General features: G+C 36.6%; 1 protein-coding gene across 6 annotated transcripts in view; it reads left to right on the top strand.

Moving 5' to 3' along the window:
* The window catches only part of LOC149814859 (casein kinase 1-like protein 3), a 75,856-nt gene that overhangs the window by 35,080 nt on the left and 20,932 nt on the right, over nt 1–19,844 (top strand). For 2 of the 6 annotated variants that reach the window (XR_016427883.1, XR_016427882.1), the window contains exon 17: nt 14–11,973. The exons of 3 other annotated variants lie outside the window; for them this stretch is intronic. The gene's annotated coding sequence lies outside the window, so the exon portion shown is untranslated. Of the gene's footprint in view, nt 1–13; nt 11,974–19,844 lie in introns of those variants that run through there. One more of the 6 variants, XR_016427884.1, reaches the window with a different exon arrangement.

Here is a 19,844-nt window from a genome sequence, read left to right as displayed (position 1 = left end):
TTATTTCATTCAGGTATCAAGTATCTTATCTGGCAGCTGTTTCTGTTGCCAGACTGTGTTGCTGCATTGGTGAAAAGGAAACAGTGATGAACTGGTGAAAATAATTTTAATGCATCGGGATCATGCTCATTTCAGTCATGAAAAGTCTCCATTACTGAGAGCGGTTGAAAGTTGTTTGTTGGCATTTTGCTCCATGGAGAGACGAAAAGTTTAGTTACAACTGTTGCTTAGATATGTTGGCATCGTGTGGCTGATTAATCTCAATGATTGGTTGCTTTGTGGTAGAACTTAGTTTGCTCTCTTGTCTTCCCTTGATAGTGTTGCAGAATAGATCCAATTCTGAAGCAACAAAAACTGAACTTTCATGATTTAAGCAACACATGGGAGCAGATGTAATGGGATGAAGGCCATTGACCCATTCCAAACATTATAGATTGTCTGTATTTTGGTTGGGGAGACCAAGGACGTTCAGTCACGTGATAGAATACAAGATCAGTCTTTTTTCTGATTTGGGAGTTTTTGGCCATCTTTATATTTATTCTATCTATCTATCTATCTATCTATCTATCTATCTATATATATATATATAATCTTTTGTAATGCCTATTTAGGAGCAATTTGGTCTTTTCATCTTTTTGTAAATATTCATGTCCATTAGGGACATTTTTGTATTTTTGTATTTTTTATTTCATTAAGGGTTAAAAGGGGGCTTCCCTAAGAGTAGTTGAGACCCTCCCCAACGGTCACAAGTGTGACCGTTGGGGAGCTCCCCTTTGCCTCCTATTGTGGTGTATTTAAAGGGGACTTCTTTGTTAGAAAATGGTATTCCACTCTCAATCACAAGAGGAAGAGGAGTAGCGAGGGAGAGAGGCGTCAGTGGCTGCAGAAAACCCAATTAGGGTATTCAGTTGCTTGCTTTTCTCATTAAGTATACACAGGAACAATAGTTAGGGTACGAAAATACCCATTACATGATATGTTAAAATTACAACATGCCATTAATGAGCATGTGTTTGAATAAAACAAGAGTTAAATAAAACGAATTGGGTTTGGATCCTGAGATCCAGACCCAGTTGTGAATGACAACGTCTTTTCACCCTCCCTCAAGTTGTATATGGTTTTGAACCATGAACAACTTGCCTTTTAACATCCAAAATTTGTCCTTGATAAGTCCTTTGGTAAACAAGTCGGCAACTTGATCAACAGTCCGTACGTATTCTGGTTCAATTTCCTTCTCTTCGACATTCTGTCTTACAAAATGTTGATCAATTTTAATATGTTTGGCATGACTGTGGTAGATAGGATTGAATGACATGTTGATAGCACTTTGATTGTCACACAAGAGAATGCTTTTAGAAATCGATTCTCCTACTTCTGTCAACAGGTGTCTGATCCATGTTACTTCGGCTGTAGCAGCTGCCATTGATCTATATTCAACTTCTGTGCTCGACCTAGCTATGGCCTTTTGTTTTCTACTGCTCCAGGAGACAAGATTTAGGCCAATAAAAACACAGTATCCTGAGACTGACCTACGATCATCTGGGTCTCCTGCCCAATCTGCATCTGTGTAAGTAAGAAGTTCATGCATGTGATGACCATGCATACTCTTTTTGTATAGAAGACCATCTTCAATAGTTCCCTTCAAATATCGAAGAATGCGTTTAACAACTTTCATATGCCCAATGCGCGTTTTATGCATGAACTGAGATACCTGATTGACAGAATAGACAATGTCAGGCCGAGTGAAGGTAAGATACTGAAGCATTCCTACTATCCTGCGGTATCTTATAGGATCCTCATACAAATCTCCATCTTGGAAACTGAGTTTCTGATGAAGTACACTGGGTGTGCTTAGAGGCTTGCAATCTCTCATACCTGCCTTGTTAACATCATCAGCGGTATACTTACATTGAGTAAGTGTCATGCCTTCAGGAGTCCTGCCAACTTCTACTCCAAGAAAGTATCACAGTTTACCAAGATCCTTCATCTTGAATCTATGGTTCAAAAATTCTTTAACCTGTTTAATATGTTCATTAGAGTTACATGTAATGATAATGTCATCAACATATATCAATAACAGGGTAACTATATCTTTGCATTTGAATATGAAAAGAGAATGGTCAAGAAGAGACCAACTAAAGCCATATTTTTCTACTACAAGAGAAAAACTGTCAAACCAAGATCAAGATGTCTGCTTCAGACCATATATAGCTCTCTTTAACCTACACATATATTCTTTAGAGTTCCCTTCTGCATACCCAGTGGGTTGCTCCATGTATAATTCTTTCTTCAGAGTTTCATGTAAAAACACATTTTTCACATCCAATTGGCTGAGACTCCATTGATGCTCAACAACCAATGATAGTACGATGCAAATAGTGCCCATTTTCACGATCGGACTGAAGGTCTCATCATAGTGGCTTATACTTTATCTTATACACCCACTTTGACCCAACCATATTTCGATTGTGTGGTCTGGGAACAATATTCCAAGTGCCACACTCATGAAGAGCCTCTATTTCTTCGTTCATAGCTTCAATCCATCTCTTAGAATTTATGACTTGATAAAATGTTGTGGGTTGATCTTCCTTGCCCAAAGAAGTTAAGAAGAGTTGAAAATTCATCGTGAAGTTCTCATAATTAACCCACCTATCTATAGGATGTCGAGGTTGGGTAGACCTTCTGTGAGCAGGTGATTGAATGGAAACAAAAGGAGAATCCTGCTCCTGATTAGAGCTGGGAGGTATCTCCTTCTCACGTCGAGAGTAAACAATGCCTTTATACTTTTTGAGGGCCAATAGTGGTCCCGAAATCACACTTTCCTGAGTTCTTGGCGCAACAATAGATACGTTTCCTTTATCTCTTTGATTACATTCAGAAGAACAAACAACATCAATACTAGAAAAAAGATTTGAGTTCAACCAAGGGTGATAAACTTCAATTTCAGGAGGAGTGTTAGCATTATGACCAAAATTTGATTCGTCAAACACAACATTTTTGGATATTTTGATGCGCTTACTCACGGGATCATAGCATCTGTAGCCTTTGTAATCATCAACATACCTCACAAATCTCCACTTTAAGGCCTTATCCTAAAACTTGTGCCGCATTAAACTGTCAACATGAACATAACATACACACCCGAATACACGCAAATCATGATAATTTGGATGCACACCATGCAAAGAGAAATAGGGTGATTTGTTTTCCAAGATGTTCATGGGCAAGCGATTTATGACATAGACTGCTGTATGAAAAGCCTCTGCCCAAAAGTTAACTGGAAGATTGCTATTATGCATCATGCTCATTGCACTTTCGACAATATGGAGATGCTTCCGTTCAACAATCCCATTCTGTTGAGGGGTGTGAGGGCAAGACACCTGCTTACTGATTCCATTTGTTTGGAGGAAATTAATAGTCATTTAAAGAGAACTCACCCCCTCCATCACATTCGAAACAAGTAATATTCTCACAGAATTTATTTTGAACAAAGTAATGAAAATTCTGAAACAATTTGAAGGTTTCAGATTTACTTTTCATAAAGAAGATCCATGTATATCGAGATTAGCTATCAACAAAAATGAGATAATATTTAGTGCCAGACATGGAAGGAACTGGAGCCGGACCGCAAATATCAAAACATGTAATTTCAAATGGTCTTGAAGCTCTTTTATTAATGAAATGAAATGGAAGAACATGACTCTTACACTGAAAAGAACTAGAACATTTTTTATTATCAACACTTAAATTCAGACTTGACTTGAGAATAAGACCGCTTGAAACAAGCTTATCAATAAAACGACTAATACAATAACCTAGATGACCATGCCAAAGATGCGGCTCAATACATTCATAAATAAGGATTCTCTTGAAACACGTACATATTCCCTTGTCGTTTTCCTTCAGCGAACGTTTCCCTCGTGTGAAGGTCCTTAACATGAACAAAAAAAGGAGTAAATTCAGCTAAAGCATTAATGTCATCAACAAGCTTAGAGACTGAAACAATATTTTTCTTGATATTAGGAGCATGAATGACATTTGAAAGAGCAAGGAAAGAGTTGGACATAGGAATTACAAAATTTTCAATGTGCGAAATATGGTGGTGAGACCCATCTCCAGTGACAATACTATTTCTACCAACATAAGAAACAAGATTTAGGAGCTTACCAGCATCACCAGTGACATGAGTGACTGCACCAGAATCAACATACCAAGTACCTTGATCATTCTATTTGATATTCAATTCAGCCAAGGCAGATAATAACAATTCTTTGACTTCTCCAGTATTCTTCAATGTATCTGTACCCTTGTCTCCAATTGTTTTCCTCTATTTTGCGGGTTATACCAACAATTTGCTTTGATGTGCCCCCTTTTGTTGCAGAGAAAGCAGGTAGGTATTGTCCTTTGCCTTTGCAAATTAGGAGGCATACTGGGAGTATGTAATATTCCACGGGCTCCTTATCCATTCTTCTCTGGACCTCCCATTTCCCGAGATTCATACCTGCCACGTCCTCGACCACAGGTAACTCTTGTGGCAAGAACATCGTGTGCTCCAATGGGATTGTGAATACCTTCGGAGAATCCCTTCAAGGTCATCTCATACTGTAAGAGCTTAGCACGGAGGTCTTCAAATGTAGGTAAGTTTGGCAAACACAACAAAGAAGTAACTATCATGTGATAATCGGGTCCTAGCCCGCTCAAAGTCTGTTGCACCACATCTTTGTCACTGATCGTGCAACCCACGATGGCCAACTGATCCGTGATGGTCTTCATTTTGTTTAAGTACTCCATGACAGTCATGGAGTCCTTCCTTGGCATTTGAAACTCTTTCTTTAAAAATAAAATTCTAGCCTGAGAAACTTGAGAATATGTCTGAACAAGACGATGCCACAACTGCATAGCTGAGCAGTCATCTGTGATTGCCACAAACACCTCCTGTGATAGAGTGAAAGTGATGTAGGCAACCAAAACCTGATCTCGCTTCATCCAGGATACATACTCTGGATTTCTAACAAAGGTAATTGAAGTGTCACCCTCCCCATTCTTGCCTTTCTGTGATATGAACTCTGGAGAAACAGGAACAGAGCCATCCAGATGTCTAGAAAGATCCTGACTTCTTATGAATGAGATGATTTGTCTCTTCTAGGTTAGAAAATTGGAATTGTTCTCAGACACAAGTTGACTGAGAAAGTTGGAAGAAAGGCTAGATTGCGAAGAAGAAAATGAATCCATAACAAAGGGGCTGCCTTTTCTAAGAGACCGGAAAGAGAAGTCACTTGAGCAAACAAAATAAAAATTTTAGAATAGATAATTGAAGTTCAGAGAACTTGGCTGTCTTTTTTTTTTAATAATAACCTGTAGACCCGAGGCAGAAAAAAAAAACAGAATATGCAGTAAAAAAAAGAAACTGCTTTAAGGGAGAATAAATATTCAATCAGTAAGAAAACACGTTAATATGAAAATAATGTGTTTTCTTTCTAAAAGGGAAAATTTCAAAGTAGAACAGAGATGGAGTGATGTTAATCAATCAAGGCAGAATAGAGATTGTATTCAAGTCAGATTCTGTACTAACGTCAATATGGGAGAAAGGAAAGGACGAGTTTGACGTGATTTCAATCTTTGAAATCACGCAAACATGGATTCTGATATTGCTTGGTTAAGTAAGAGTATTGTATGGGTGAAATCAGATGCAGCAGTATGAAAAAAAAAACAGTGAGAGAAGAAACAAACAGGAGAAGAAGAAATCGAATATTTTGGATTGTGAAGGAAAAGAAGAAAAGAAAAATACCTTAGAAGAGAACGAAGGGGCTGGATTAAATGCTCTAGGTGGTCACGATCTTCAATGAAGGATCTGAAGCTCTGATACCATGTTAGAAAATAGTATTCCACCATCAATCACAAGAGGAAGAGTAGAGAGGGAGAGAGGCATCAGTGGCTGGAGAAAACCCAATTAGGGTATTCGGTTGCTTGCTTTTCTCTTCAAGTATACACATGAACAATAGTTAGGGTACGAAAATACCCATTACATGATATGTTAAAATTACATGCCATTAATGAGCATGTGTTTAAATAAAACGAGAGTTAAATAAAAAAAATTGGGTCTGGAGTCGTGAATGACGTCTTTTCATTCTCCATTATTTTCAATGCTTGTTTAAGCATTTCAGTAAAGGCTTCCATATTATTTCAAGTTCTCTTCTCCCTTGTGTATGTTTCTTGTTTGATCTTTGTGTCCCGTTGTATCTTGTCCATTAGAGACATTGTATTTATGTGATTGTGCCTTCTTGTAGTCACTTTGTGACATTGTTTTTGGTACTTGTATTTCATTACATGGTATCAGAGCCACTAGGTGTTGGAAGCACTCTTGGGACTTCTCTGTCTTATGTTTGAGTGGTATTAAGCTTCAAAATCTTGTTCTTCAACTCCTTCCACAATGGCCGAAAAAGATGCAAAGATCGACCTTTCATTCAAATTAAATGTGACCAACTATAGAATGTGGGCGACCGCTATGGAAAACAACTTCAAAGGTAAGACACTTTAGGGATATGTATGTGAAACCATTTCGGAACTACAATTGAAGCTCACCAAGGAGGAGAATGAAGAAAAAACTTTGAGCGATTAAGAAAAGGCCAAAGTTATTCAAGAATACCAATCTAAAGTTGAAGATTGGGAAAGTGAGCATGCAAACATATTGGCGTGGTTTATAAATAATGTGGAACTCAAGATTTGTGCTAATCTAGCCAAATTTAAAAAAGCAAATAAAGAATGGTTCTTCATGAGAGGTATGTACACTCAAAAGGACCTTGCTAGACATTTTTTTTTACAAAAAAAAATACGAGGAACCAAGCAAGAAGATATGAGTATTAGAGACTATTATAGTACTCTATCCACTTTATGGGATGAATTTGCTCTCCTTAAACCACAATAGGAAGGAAGCAATATTGCCATGAGGTAAGAGCAAATTGAGAGAGATTTTTTCAATTTATTCATGAGCTTCGTCCCGAATTTAAACAACTAAGAGGATTCCTTCTTCGTAGGTCTTCTACTCTCCTTAGTGAAATTCTTAACGACTTATGCCATGAAGAAACTCACTTAGCTCTTCAAAAGGAATCTGATGAGATTCATGCAATATCTAGACCGAGAAATAACATGAGGTCATATAAACCTCCTCATTTTTAGAAAAATTGTTTGTCGCCATTGTATTGAACCGGGTCATCTTAGACCCGATTGTCCTAAGCTTAAAAAGAAGGTGGCTTCCGTTGGAGATAGTCCAAGCAATCAAGTGAAAAATCAAAGAAAGACAAATACATAAAGGACTCCATTGCTCAACTTACGGAAACTCTCCAACAATTCATGAAAATCAACTCTTGCACACCTTTCACCTTCGTTGCTGCGATCTCATCAACTCCTAGTATGTCCTCTTGGATCCTTGATTCGAGTGCCTCCTTTCATATGACTCCAAACGCATCTCTTTTATCCAAACCAAGTCTTAATTTTTTTAAATCATTTATTTCCACGGCCGATGGAACATCATTAGATGTTGAAGGGATGAAAAACCTTAAAAAATTTTTTGGTCAAGGTAAAGAATTTTGTGTTCCAAAAATTAGGATTATTTCAAAACTTAACTTAAATATCTTTTCTGTTTCTCAAATAACCGATTTTGGATTTAGTGTCTCTTTTTCATCAACCAATTGCTATTTGCAGGATCTCTGGTCCGATAAGCGGATTGAGCAAGGCCATAGAAGCAGAGACCTATATTACATGGATTTTTTGTCTTTGCCATCAAAATCATTTTGTAATCATGTCTAATCTAAAGATATTGTTACTTGTTACAAGAGGCTTGGTCACCCTAGTATTTCTAAGTTGTATCTTTTTCCTTTTTTGAAAAAAATTTGTAATGAAAAACAATTTACATGCAATGATTGTATCCTTGAAAAAATGCATTATCTTCCTTATTCACATAGCAACTTTATTTCCAAGAGACCATTTGAATTAGTGTATTCGGACGTATGAGGACCGACACTCGTTATGTCTAAAGGAGGATATTCATATTATGTTGTCTTTGTTAATGATTTTACTAGATACACGGGTTTATTTTATTAAAAACAAATCCGATGTTTTCTCTATTTTTAAAGAATTTCATATTCTTACTCAAAATCAATTTCAAAACAACATAGTCATTTTAGATCCAATTCCGGAGGTGAATATATGTTAAATGAATTTCAAAACTATCTTAAACAAAATGACATTTTTCATCAAAGATCTTGTCCTAAAATTCCTCAAAAAAATGGTCTTGACGAAAGAAAATATAGGGATGTTATTGAAACTACAAGAACTCTTCTTGTCTTTAAAATTGTTCTCTTTTTGCAACTTATCTTATAAATCGGATGCCTTCCTCATCCTTAAAAAATGTTTTTCCTTTTGAAAAATTGTTCAAAATGTCTCCGGATTTTAAAAGACTAAGAATTTTTTGTTGTAAATGCTTTGTTATTTTTCAAGGACAAGATAAACTTTTACCAAAAGTTCTTGAATGCACTTTTATTGGCTATGGTAAAAATCAAAAGGGGGTATAGGTGATATGATATTAAAAATAACAAACTTTATGTTTCAAGAAATGTGACCTTTCTTGAAAACAAAATGGATTTGAATTTCAAAAATCTAAGGAAGCGGTTGATTATTCTTTTCTTTTTGACTTATTGCCGAGAAATAAGTCTAAAGATTTTAATGATGCTATTTGTGATGACAATTCTCATTAAAATGATGCTTTGTTGCATCAAAATAATGATTCTCACAATGAGAATCCCAATGATATACATGTGTATACTCGGCGATAGGGCAACGAACATCAAAATACTTTTGATATATATTCTCAAGACATTTCTTTAGAAGGTCAAGTTGAAGAATCCCTACCTAGGCGATATTCTAGGAATAGTAGACCTGAAAAATTTGTCATATGATTCATTTTTCCCAAATTATAGAACTTGTCTAATATGATCCATTCCTATCATGAGCCTTCCAATTTTAAAGAAGTTAAGCAACATCCACATTGGATTGATGCTATGAGACTTGAGTTAGAAGCACTCAACAAAGCTAACACTGGGACAACTGTAGGTCTTCCTTTAGGAAAAAGGCTATTGGATGTAGACGTGTTTATAAAGTTAAAACTAAGAGTGAAGGGATATTAGAAAAATACAAAGGTAGGTTTGTTGTTAAAGGGTATGCACAAGAATATGAAATTGATTATGAGTAAACCTTTGCTCCGGTTGCTAGGATGACTTAAGAACCTTAATAGCCTTAGCGTCTATTAAACAATGGCCTATCTATCAAGTAGACGTCAAAAATGTTTTTTTAAATGGGAACCTTTGTGAAGAAGTCTATATGGATCCTCCGACGAGTCTTGTGATTGAGAAAGGAAAAATTCTTAAACTCAATAAAACTCTTTATGGTTTTAAACAAGCTCTAAAAACTTCGTATGATCGCTTTAGTAAAATTGTTCTTGATAATGGTTTTACCTCTTGTTATACTAATGCTGCTCTTTTTTGTTCAGTATGCAGGTGATCACATAATTATTTTATTATTATATGTTGATGACATGATCATCACTGGAAATGATAAAAAGGGCATTGAGCTTATTAAAAATATTCTTAAAATCTATTTTGATATGCCTGACCTTGGATTTCTAAGGTATTTTTCAGGGATCAAAGTTGCATATTCTCCTCAAGGATATGTTTTGTCTCAGATGAAACTTGCATCCGATATTATTGCTAAGTCTGGCTTAACTGACAGAAAGAAAGTGAAAACTCCAGAAGTAATCAACACTAAGATGAAAGCCGATGATAGAACTCCTTTAGAAGACCCCACTCATCGTCAACTGATTGGATCACTAACATATTTGTCTATTACCAAGTCAGATATTGCTCATGTTGTTCATAGTGCAAGTCAATTTCAAAATACTCCTACTACCATTCAGATGGCTGTCGTCATGCGAATTATCAGATATTTGAAGGAAACTATAACCAAAGGACTATTCTTATCTTCTTCTTCATCTCCTAATTTAATTTCTTATACTGACTCTGATTGGAGTGGTAACCGCAATGATTCCGATGATCGTATTTCTACAACATGTTATTGCATTTTCTTGAAGAATCATTAATCTCTTGGAGATGTAAGAAACAACAGAAGGTGTCTCTATCTTCCACAGAGGCTAAGTATAGGGCGATGGCCATAACTACCACGAAACTTGTCTGGTTGAGAAGTCTGCTCAAAGATATGGGGGTCATTATCTCTACTCCTTCGAAGTTATGTTGCGACAATAAGACTGCCATCTACATTGCTAGCAATCACACCTTTTATGAACGAACAAAACACTTCGAGATGGACTGTCATTATGTTCAAGATGAAGTTTTACGGGGCACCATTCAACTACCATATGTTACTTTAGAGTATCAGCTATTAGATGTCTTCGCCAAAGCCTTTCCATCCCTCCGTTTCTACTTTCTCCTAAGCAAACTTTCGGTGATCTCACTGTCAGTTTGAAGGGGGGGTGTTAAAACATATGGATGTTATATATATATATATCTTTTGTAATGCCCATTAGGGGCAATTTGGTCTTTTCATCTTTTTTGTAAATATTCATGTCCATTAGGTACATTTTTGTATTTTTTCTTTTTTGCTTTTCTTTTTTATTTGATTAAGGGTTAAAAAGGGGCTTCCCTAAAAGTCGTTGGGACTAGGGATGGCAATGGACCCGGGGAAAATGGGGCCCCGCCCTCGCCCCATTTGGACCGGGGATGAAGGTTAAAATTCATCCCCATGCGAGGATGGAGGCGGGGTTGGACTTACACTTTCCCCCACCCCGCCCTGCCTCGCCCCATCCCCGTTAATAATATTACTAAAATACCTAAAGCTAACTAATAAAATTACTAAAAAACCATAATAATATATACTAACTTACTAACCCTAAATCATATAAGTAAAAAAGTCTTGGGGTTCAAAGTTAATGTATTAGGGTTATTGCACACTCGACCCCCTTTGATCACACTCCCAAACCTTCCTCTCTCTCCCTGCACCACGTTCATCAGCCCTCTCTCCGTCCACCATCGACGACCATCATCGTAGGCACCAGATTCGTTCACCAACGGCGATGATGGTTCTCCATCACTGTTGGTGACCATCATCGCCAACCCTCTCTCCGTCCACCATTGGCGCCAGACACCTCCATCACACTCGTCTCGGAGAATAGATCGGGACCAACCCTCTCTCTATCCACCATAGCTAGTCGATCAGGACCATCATCGCCGGCTACCACAGTCTTCGGTGCCTTATCTGAGCTGATCTCTCTCTCTCTTTCTCTCTCAGCAGAGTCCACCACCGTTGAATCCCTCTAGCCACCTACATCGTAGGCCCCCACCCCTATTCTCTCTCGGTTTTTGGATTTTTCGTGCTTTTGTTTATTGTGTTGTTGTCTTTGTTTTTGTTTTTTTGATATTATTGTGAAAATATCTCAAAAAGAGATAAAGTGTGCGATAAGCACAACACCACCAATGAGCACAAATGCACAAGAACACTTAGAACAAATGTGAAATGAAATGGGGATCTTCGAAACACGAGCTTTGATTAACAAGAGCAAGTGTCAAGAATGACACTAAAGCATAACCCTTAAAAAGGGTATAACTGGAAACAAAATAAAAATAAAAATGTATTCTTTATTGATATGAAAAACCAATTGCTTAAGAAGCATTGGAGTAAAATACAAGAGGGGCTGCACCCCTTTATATACACAGCTGAAAGAGGACTCAATAGAGCTGTTGGGCACAGTCCAACAGCTCTATTAAGAGCTGTTGGACTGTGTCAGTCCAACAGCTCTATTGCTAGTCAAGTCTGGACAGGACTTGACTAGCAACAGTCATTCTAGTTCAAACTGAACTAGATGACATAAAGACAAAAAATAAAAATAAAGGAAAAAAAATACAGAAAAGAAAGAAATTAAAAATGTATTTTTATATATATATATAATAATATAATATTATTATATATACATATATATACATATATGTACAGTTTTACATTTTAACACTCCCCCTCAAACTTACGGTACAATGAGCGAAAGTTTGTCTAAGAGAAAGTGAAATCGGGGAGCAGCGAGAGGCTTTGTAAAGAGGTCTGCTAACTGATATTCTGAAGTGACATATGGCAGATCAATTATCCCGTGTAGATATTCCTCTCTGACGTAGTGACAATCCATTTCGATGTGTTTGGTGCGTTCGTGGAATGTTCTGTTACTGGCAATGTAGATCGCACTTTTGTTGTCACAACACATTTGTGAAGCCTTTGTTGCTTCAACTCCCATGTCAGCAAGCAGTCGTCGAAGCCAAACTACTTCCATGGTCGTGGTTGCCATGGCTCTGTATTCAGCTTCGGTGGATGAGAGAGATACCTTCTGCTGCTTTTTACACCTCCACGAGATTAATGATTCCCTTAAAAAGACACAAAAGCCAGTGGTTGAGTGTCTGTTATTGGGATCACCTCCCCAATCAGCATCAGTATATGCAATTAAATCAAGAGAAGAGGAGGAAGATAAGAAAAGTCCTCGTGAAAGAGAGGACTTGATGTATCTGATAATACGCATGACTGCTCCCATATGAATAGAAGTAGGAGCATGTTGAAATTGACTTGCTGTATGAACAACATGTGCTATATCTGGTCTGGTAATGGATAGATAGGAAAGTGCCCCAACAAGCTGTCTGTAAGGAGTAGGGTCTGCAAGAAGTTCTCCATCATCAATCTTCATTTTAACATTAACAACTTCTGGAGTGTCAACTTTCTTATCATCAGTAATACCAGACCTGAAAACAATATCAAAAGCAAATTTAGTCTGAGATAATAAATATCCTCTAGGAGAATAAGCAACTTCAATGCCTAAAAAATATCTCAACAAGCCCAAATCAGTCATTTCAAAATGAGATTTAAGAAGTGTTTTGATTGTTTCAACTCCCTGTTTATCGCTTCCGGTGATGATCATATCATCCACATAGAGAAGAAGCACAATGATCCCTGCATCAGAATTCTTAATAAACAAAGCAGTGTCAGTTAAACAGAATTGAAAACCAATATCAATCATAACACGACTAAACCTATCATACCAAGCTTTTGGTGCTTGTTTAAGTCCATAAAGAGCTTTTTCTAAGCGAAGGACTTTACCCTTAGGAATACTTAGACCAGGAGGGGGTTCCATATATACTTCTTCAACTAGCTTTCCATTTAAAAAAGCATTTTTGACATCAATTTGAAAAATAGACCATTTTTTGATAGAAGCTAAGGCAATTAAGGTTCGGACAGTAGTCATACGAGCCACCGGAGCAAAGGTTTCTTCATAATCAATCCCATATTCTTGGGCATAACCTTTGGCTACTAAACGGGCTTTATATCTTTCAAGAGTACCATCACTCTTGGTTTTAATTTTATAAACCCATCGACATCCTATAGTTTTCTTCCCTGGAGGAAGATCTTGAATATTCCATGTAGAAGCCTTTTCAAGTGCATCTAATTCAACTTTCATGGCTTCTATCCATTTGATATCATTTTTTGCTTGAAAATATGTGGATGGTTCTTCATATGAGTGAATTAATGCAATAACTGCCCTATATGTGGGTGAGAAAGACTCGTATGATACAAACTTTTCTGGAGGCCTCGAGATTCGGGATGATTGTCTAGTTGGAATGTTAGAATATTTCTCAAGTGCACATGGAGTATTAGACTCTTGTCGCCTGGAATATTGAATACTAGTATCTCTATGAACTTCTTCATTTTCAACATTAAGATCAATAATTCTTGGATCATCATCAAAGTTACAATCAAGGTCATATTCATCAGATGTTGATGTTAGATCTAGCAAAAAGGAGTACTCAGTGACGTCTTTTAATTTTCTAAAATCAAAGAAGCTCTCCTTTTCAAGAAAGGAAACATTTCTAGACACATATAGTTTATTATTTTTGAAGTCAAAACATCTATAACCTTTCTGGTTTTCAGCATATCCTAAAAAGGCACAGGGAATCGCACGAGGGGAAAGTTTATCATTTTTGTCAGTAAATATGAAACATTTGCACCCAAATATTCTTAATCTAGAGTAGTCTGGAGAAATGTTCATAAGTTTTTCAATGGGAGTGATATTTTGTAACGAAGAAGATGGCATCCTATTAATGAGATAGGTGGCAGTTAAGGCAGCTTCTGCCCAAAAGTCTTTAGGGACTTGATTTGCTATTAATAAAGTTCTAGTGGTTTCTATAATATGGCGATGTTTTCGTTCTGCCAGTCCATTTTGTTGAGGTGTATAAGGACAAGATCTTTGATGTGTGATGCCATGCAATTTAAGATAATTTTGAAAATCTGTGGATAAAAACTCTCCCCCTGAATCTGTGCGAAAAATAGTAATATCATTTTGAAATTTGTTTTTAACCATATTATGAAAAGTTTGAAAGTATGAAAATACTTCAGACTTATGTTTGAGAAAGTACATCCACGTATGTCGGGAGAAATCATCGACAAAAATAACATAGTAAACAAATCCTCCTTTAGAAATTACTGGTGCAGGACCCCAAACATCCGAGTGTATTAATTCAAGTGGTCTTGAAGAGAAAAAGGTTCTGTTCTGAAATGGTAATCTTTTCATTTTGCCGAGAATACAATCTTTACAATCAAATGATTCAGAGTTACAAAATTTCCCTAGATTTGGAAAATGTTGGATTTTGGCTATATGTGGGTGACCAAGTCTCTTATGCCACAGTTCCAACTCTATTTTTTGAATATTATAACAAAAAGCTTTCTTCGACATTTCCAAAAAATCCATGTAATAGAGTCCTCCTTCTCTATGGCCTTCCCCAATCAGCTTGCCTGACTGGCGATCCTGTACCCAACAACCATGAGAAGAAAAAGAAATATTACACCCATAATCAGAAATTTGAGATACAGATAAAAGATTTAAATTTAATTTGGGAACATGTCTAATTTCTGGAATAAAAAAATTTTTTGTTTTATAAATTTTTTCAAAATCTCCTATTCCTTCTATTTCAAGAGAAGTCCCATCAGCAGTAAAGACCTTTGACACACTTGTTTTATTTTTAACACATTTGGATAGACTTTGATTATTTGGGGTCATATGAAAAGATGCACCAGAGTCAAGAAGCCAAGAAATTTTACCTAAATCAGAAAAAGATGAGGCTGCTGCGCCGGTTGAAGCTTCAGATGAGGAAGAGGCACCTTTGATGAGAGGCTGAAGGATCTCCATTAGTTGGGCCAGGGAAACTGGTGCATCCTGATCTTTAGGCTCCGATGCAGCAATTGCAGCTCTTTTTTCTCTCAGCTCCTTAAGTTTGGGACATTGTGGCCTGTAGTGTCCCGGTTCATGACAGTGATGACAAATAACTTTCTTCTTATCATAGTCACCATTTTGTCGGTTAAAGTGAGGAGGCCTATATGATCGAACATGATTCCCTGGTCTAGACACGGCTAAAACAGAATCATCTTCAATTTTTAAAGAACCTTTTCGGAGACGATTTTCTTCCATTGTTAACTCTTCAATAGTTTCAACAATAGAAGGAATTTTTCCCCGGTGAAGTAGGGCCGATTTAGTGGTTTCAAATTCCAGCCTTAATCCAGTGATAAACTAGTAAAAATGTTCAATATCGAGTTGTTTCTGACGAAACTCGATGTCTTCGGCACAATGCCACTTTGGTTCTAAAAGGGAAAGTTCTTCCCAAAGTTCGGACAACCCCTTGTAATATTCACGAATAGTTTTGTCTCCTTGTGTCATCATTCGAACTTTTTCTTGGAGGTTGCACACGTGTGCAATATCTTTAAGGGAATACATATTCTTAAGGTATTCCCATGCCTTATCGGCATGATCAAATTTGGCAGGACTTGAGCATTTTTTAATGTCAACGCTATTGATAAGCCATGACATTATCTTCGCATGAGATATTCTCCATTCTTTCCATTTCTTCTCGTATGAGGCAATAGCCTTGATTTTCTCTTCTTCCGATAGAGGGACGTCTTTATCTCCCTCCTTTTTAGTAAGAGATAGCTTAGGTTCCGAATCGGAACCATCCACAATCCCCCATAAGCCTTTTCCCTATATATGGTGCTTCATGATTGAAGCCCATGTTACATAGTTCGTATCGCTTAGTTTCATAGGCATGATGGTGACTTTATCATTGTCATCCATCGATTACAAGGAGAGAAAGAATAGGGATAGAAGAGAAACAAGAAGGAAAATGAGAAAGAAAGAAAAAAAAAACAAAACAAGATGTGAAATCTTCTCCAATGAAGTGATAAAACACTTCTCTTCAAGTGGCGAACACTTTTGCAAATGGGCACGGAAATCGAGGCAGCTTTTCCTCAAGATTTAGTACTTCCGCGGCTCTGATACCATGAAATGAAATGGGGATCTTCGAAACACGAGCTTTGATTAACAAGAGCAAGTGTCAAGAATGACACTAAAGCATAACCCTTAAAAAGGGTATAACTGGAAACAAAATAAAAATAAAAATGTATTCTTTATTGATATGAAAAACCAATTGCTTAAGAAGCATTGGAGTAAAATACAAGAGGGGCTGCACCCCTTTATATACACAGCTGAAAGAGGACTCAATAGAGCTGTTGGGCACAGTCCAACAGCTCTATTGCTAGTCAAGTCTGGACAGGACTTGACTAGCAACAGTCATTCTAGTTCAAACTGAACTAGATGACATAAAGACAAAAAATAAAAATAAAGGAAAAAAAATACAGAAAAGAAAGAAATTAAAAATGTATTTATATATATATATAATAATATAATATTATTATATATACATATATGTACAGTTTTACATTTTAACAAAATGTACACAAAGGTACAATAAAGAAACTCAAATGCACAAAGGCATACAAAATATAAAGAATTTTATTGAGAAGCTTGGAGAACAAAAGCTCCAAGAAGTAAGTATTACAAAGGGGGAACTCCCCTATTTATAATGAGAAAGGAAGCCTTGGAGGGGCTCCACTAGCTGTTGGAGCCCCTCCAACGGTTTGAATTCTAACCGTTGGAGAGGCTCAACAGCTAGTGTTGAGCCCTCCAAGTTGACTTTGAGTCAACACAAAAAAAGACAAAAAATGAAAAAGAAAAAAGAAAAAGAATAAAAGTGAAAAAGCAAAAAGAATTACAGCATATTCATAATTATGAATATGCGCAAAAGGTGAATGACTAAAATACCCTTGCGGGTTTTACAAGAAAAGAAAAGAAACAAAAAGAAACATACATATTTACATATATATATATATAAAGATAGATACATATACATATATACGTGATATATATATGTATATGTATCTCTCTTTATATATACATGTAAATATTTACATAAAGAGAGATACATTTTAACACCCTCCCTCAAACTTAGGGCACAATGACCGAAAGTTTGCTAAGGAGAAAGTTGAATCTTGGAGAGCAAAGCGCCTTGGTGAAGAAATCTGCCAACTGATATTCTGACGTTACATAAGGAAGGTCGATGACTTTTTGTAGATATGCCTCTCGGACATAATGGCAGTCCATCTCAATATGCTTTGTCCGCTCATGAAACGTGTGATTCTTAGCAATATAGATTGCACTCTTATTATCACAACACAACTTTGTGGGTTCTTGAATTGGAATCCCCATGTCTTGCAACAACTGATGAATCCATACAATCTCCATAGTTGTAGACGCCATGGCTCGATATTCTGCTTCGGTGGATGATAGAGACACCTTCTATTGTTTCTTACATCTCCATGAGATCAGGGATTCACCTAAGAAAATGCAAAAGCCTGTAGTGGAGTGACGGTTATTTGGGTCACCTCCCCAATCAGAGTCAGTATATGCAATTAAATTCAACTCAGAAGAAGAGGAAAGGAAAACTCCCTTGTTTAAAGTTCCCTTTAAGTATCTGACAACTCGGAGAACGGAACTCATATGAACGGATATAGGAGTATGCTGAAATTGGCTTGCAGTATGCACGGCATGAGAGATGTCCGGCCTTGTGATGCTAAGATACATTAGAGATCCCACAAGTTGCCGGTAGGGGGTAGGATCCTCCAAAGGTTTTCCATCATCGATCTTCATTTTTGATCCCACAACTTCAGGGGTCTCACAGATTTTATCATCAGTAATACCTGATCTGTCAAGAATCTCACAGGCAAGTTTAGTTTGAGACAAAAAATAGCCTCTATGAGAGTAGGCTACCTCGATACCAAGAAAGTAAGTCAGATACCCCAGGTCTGACATTTCAAACCTTTCTTTTAAAGTGGTTTTAATGTTTCTGATGCCCTTTATGTCACTACCTGTTATCAACATATCATCAACATACAACAGTAAAATCACAATTCCTGCATCAGACTTTTTGACAAACAGAGCAGTGTCAGTGTAGCATGAGGAAAAACCATTTTGAACCATTACATCATTAAATCTATCATACCAAGCCTTAGGGGTTTGTTTTAAACCATAAAGCGCTTTTTGCAAACGAAGGACTTTCCCCTTTGGTACGTTCATACCAGGAGGAACATCCATGTAGACTTCTTCATTAAGATCCCCATTTAGAAATGCATTTTTAACATCCATTTGGTAAATATTCCATTTTTTAATAGATGCAATGGTGATCAAACACCTTACAGTAACCATTCGTGCAACAGGAGCAAAGGTTTCTTCGTAATCGATGCCATATTCTTGACTATATCCTTTTGCGACAAGACGGGCTTTATATCTTTTGAGAGTGCCATCACTCTTGGTTTTGACTTTAAAAACCCATCTACATCCTATTGTTTTCTTTCCTTCTGGAAGACATTGAAAAACCCACGTTTTGGCTTTGTTGAGGGCTCTAAGTTCGTTGTCCATGGCATCCCTCCATTCAATCATTTCCTTAGCTTCTTTAAAATTTCTAGGTTCTTGATACGAGTGAATGGCACTAAGACATGCCCTATGTTTTGGAGAAAAAGACTCATAGGATATAAATCTAGAAGGATTTTTCCTAGATCTTTCAGTTCTTCGAGAATTGTTGGAAGATTCACTAAGATCACTATATTTCTCTATTGCACTTCTAAAAGTGCCTTTATCTCTATGAGTATAGGTAATGGGTTCATTTATCATTTCTTCTTCATCATGAATGGTTTGAGGAATGCTTTCACTTATATCCTCATTCTCTTTTAATTCATTATCGCTAAAAAAATCTTCATTTCTAGATAATAGTTCAAACAAAAAAGAATAATCGGCATTATCTTCATGATTTTTGTGTTCTTCAAAACCACTTATGTTTTCTAAAAAGGTTACATTTCTTGAAACATATAGTTTATCATTTTTAATATCATAACATCTAAACCCTTTTTGAGTTTCCGAATATCCCAAAAAAGCACAAGGAATAGCTTTGGGAGATAATTTATCATTCTTATCGGTGAGAACAAAACATTTACAACCAAAAATTCTTAACCTATTGTAGTCGAGTTCTTTTTTATACAAGATTTCATATGGAGATATTTGATTCAAGTTTTTGGATGGAAGTCGGTTGATGAGATAAACCGATGCAAGAGCCGCTTCGGCCCAAAATCTTTTTGGAATTTTTTGAGAAATTAGTAAAGTTCTTGTAGTTTCAATTATGTGTCTATGTTTACGTTCGGCCAACCCATTTTGTTGGGGAGTTTTGGGACAAGACCTTTGTTGAACAATCCCATTATTTTCAATATAACTTTTGAAATCATTTGAGAGATATTCTCCCCCGGAATCGGTTCTAAAAATTTGTAACTTACTATTGAATTGATTTTGTATTAACATGTGAAAGATCTTGAAAGTA

This window comes from Nuphar pumila, chromosome 15, assembly GCF_984573655.1.
Source record: "Nuphar pumila chromosome 15, dmNupPumi1.hap1.1, whole genome shotgun sequence".
Classification (NCBI taxonomy): Eukaryota; Viridiplantae; Streptophyta; class Magnoliopsida; order Nymphaeales; family Nymphaeaceae; genus Nuphar; species Nuphar pumila.
The sequence above is the reverse complement of the archived record's forward strand: the minus strand, read 5'-3'. Positions and strand labels throughout refer to the sequence as shown.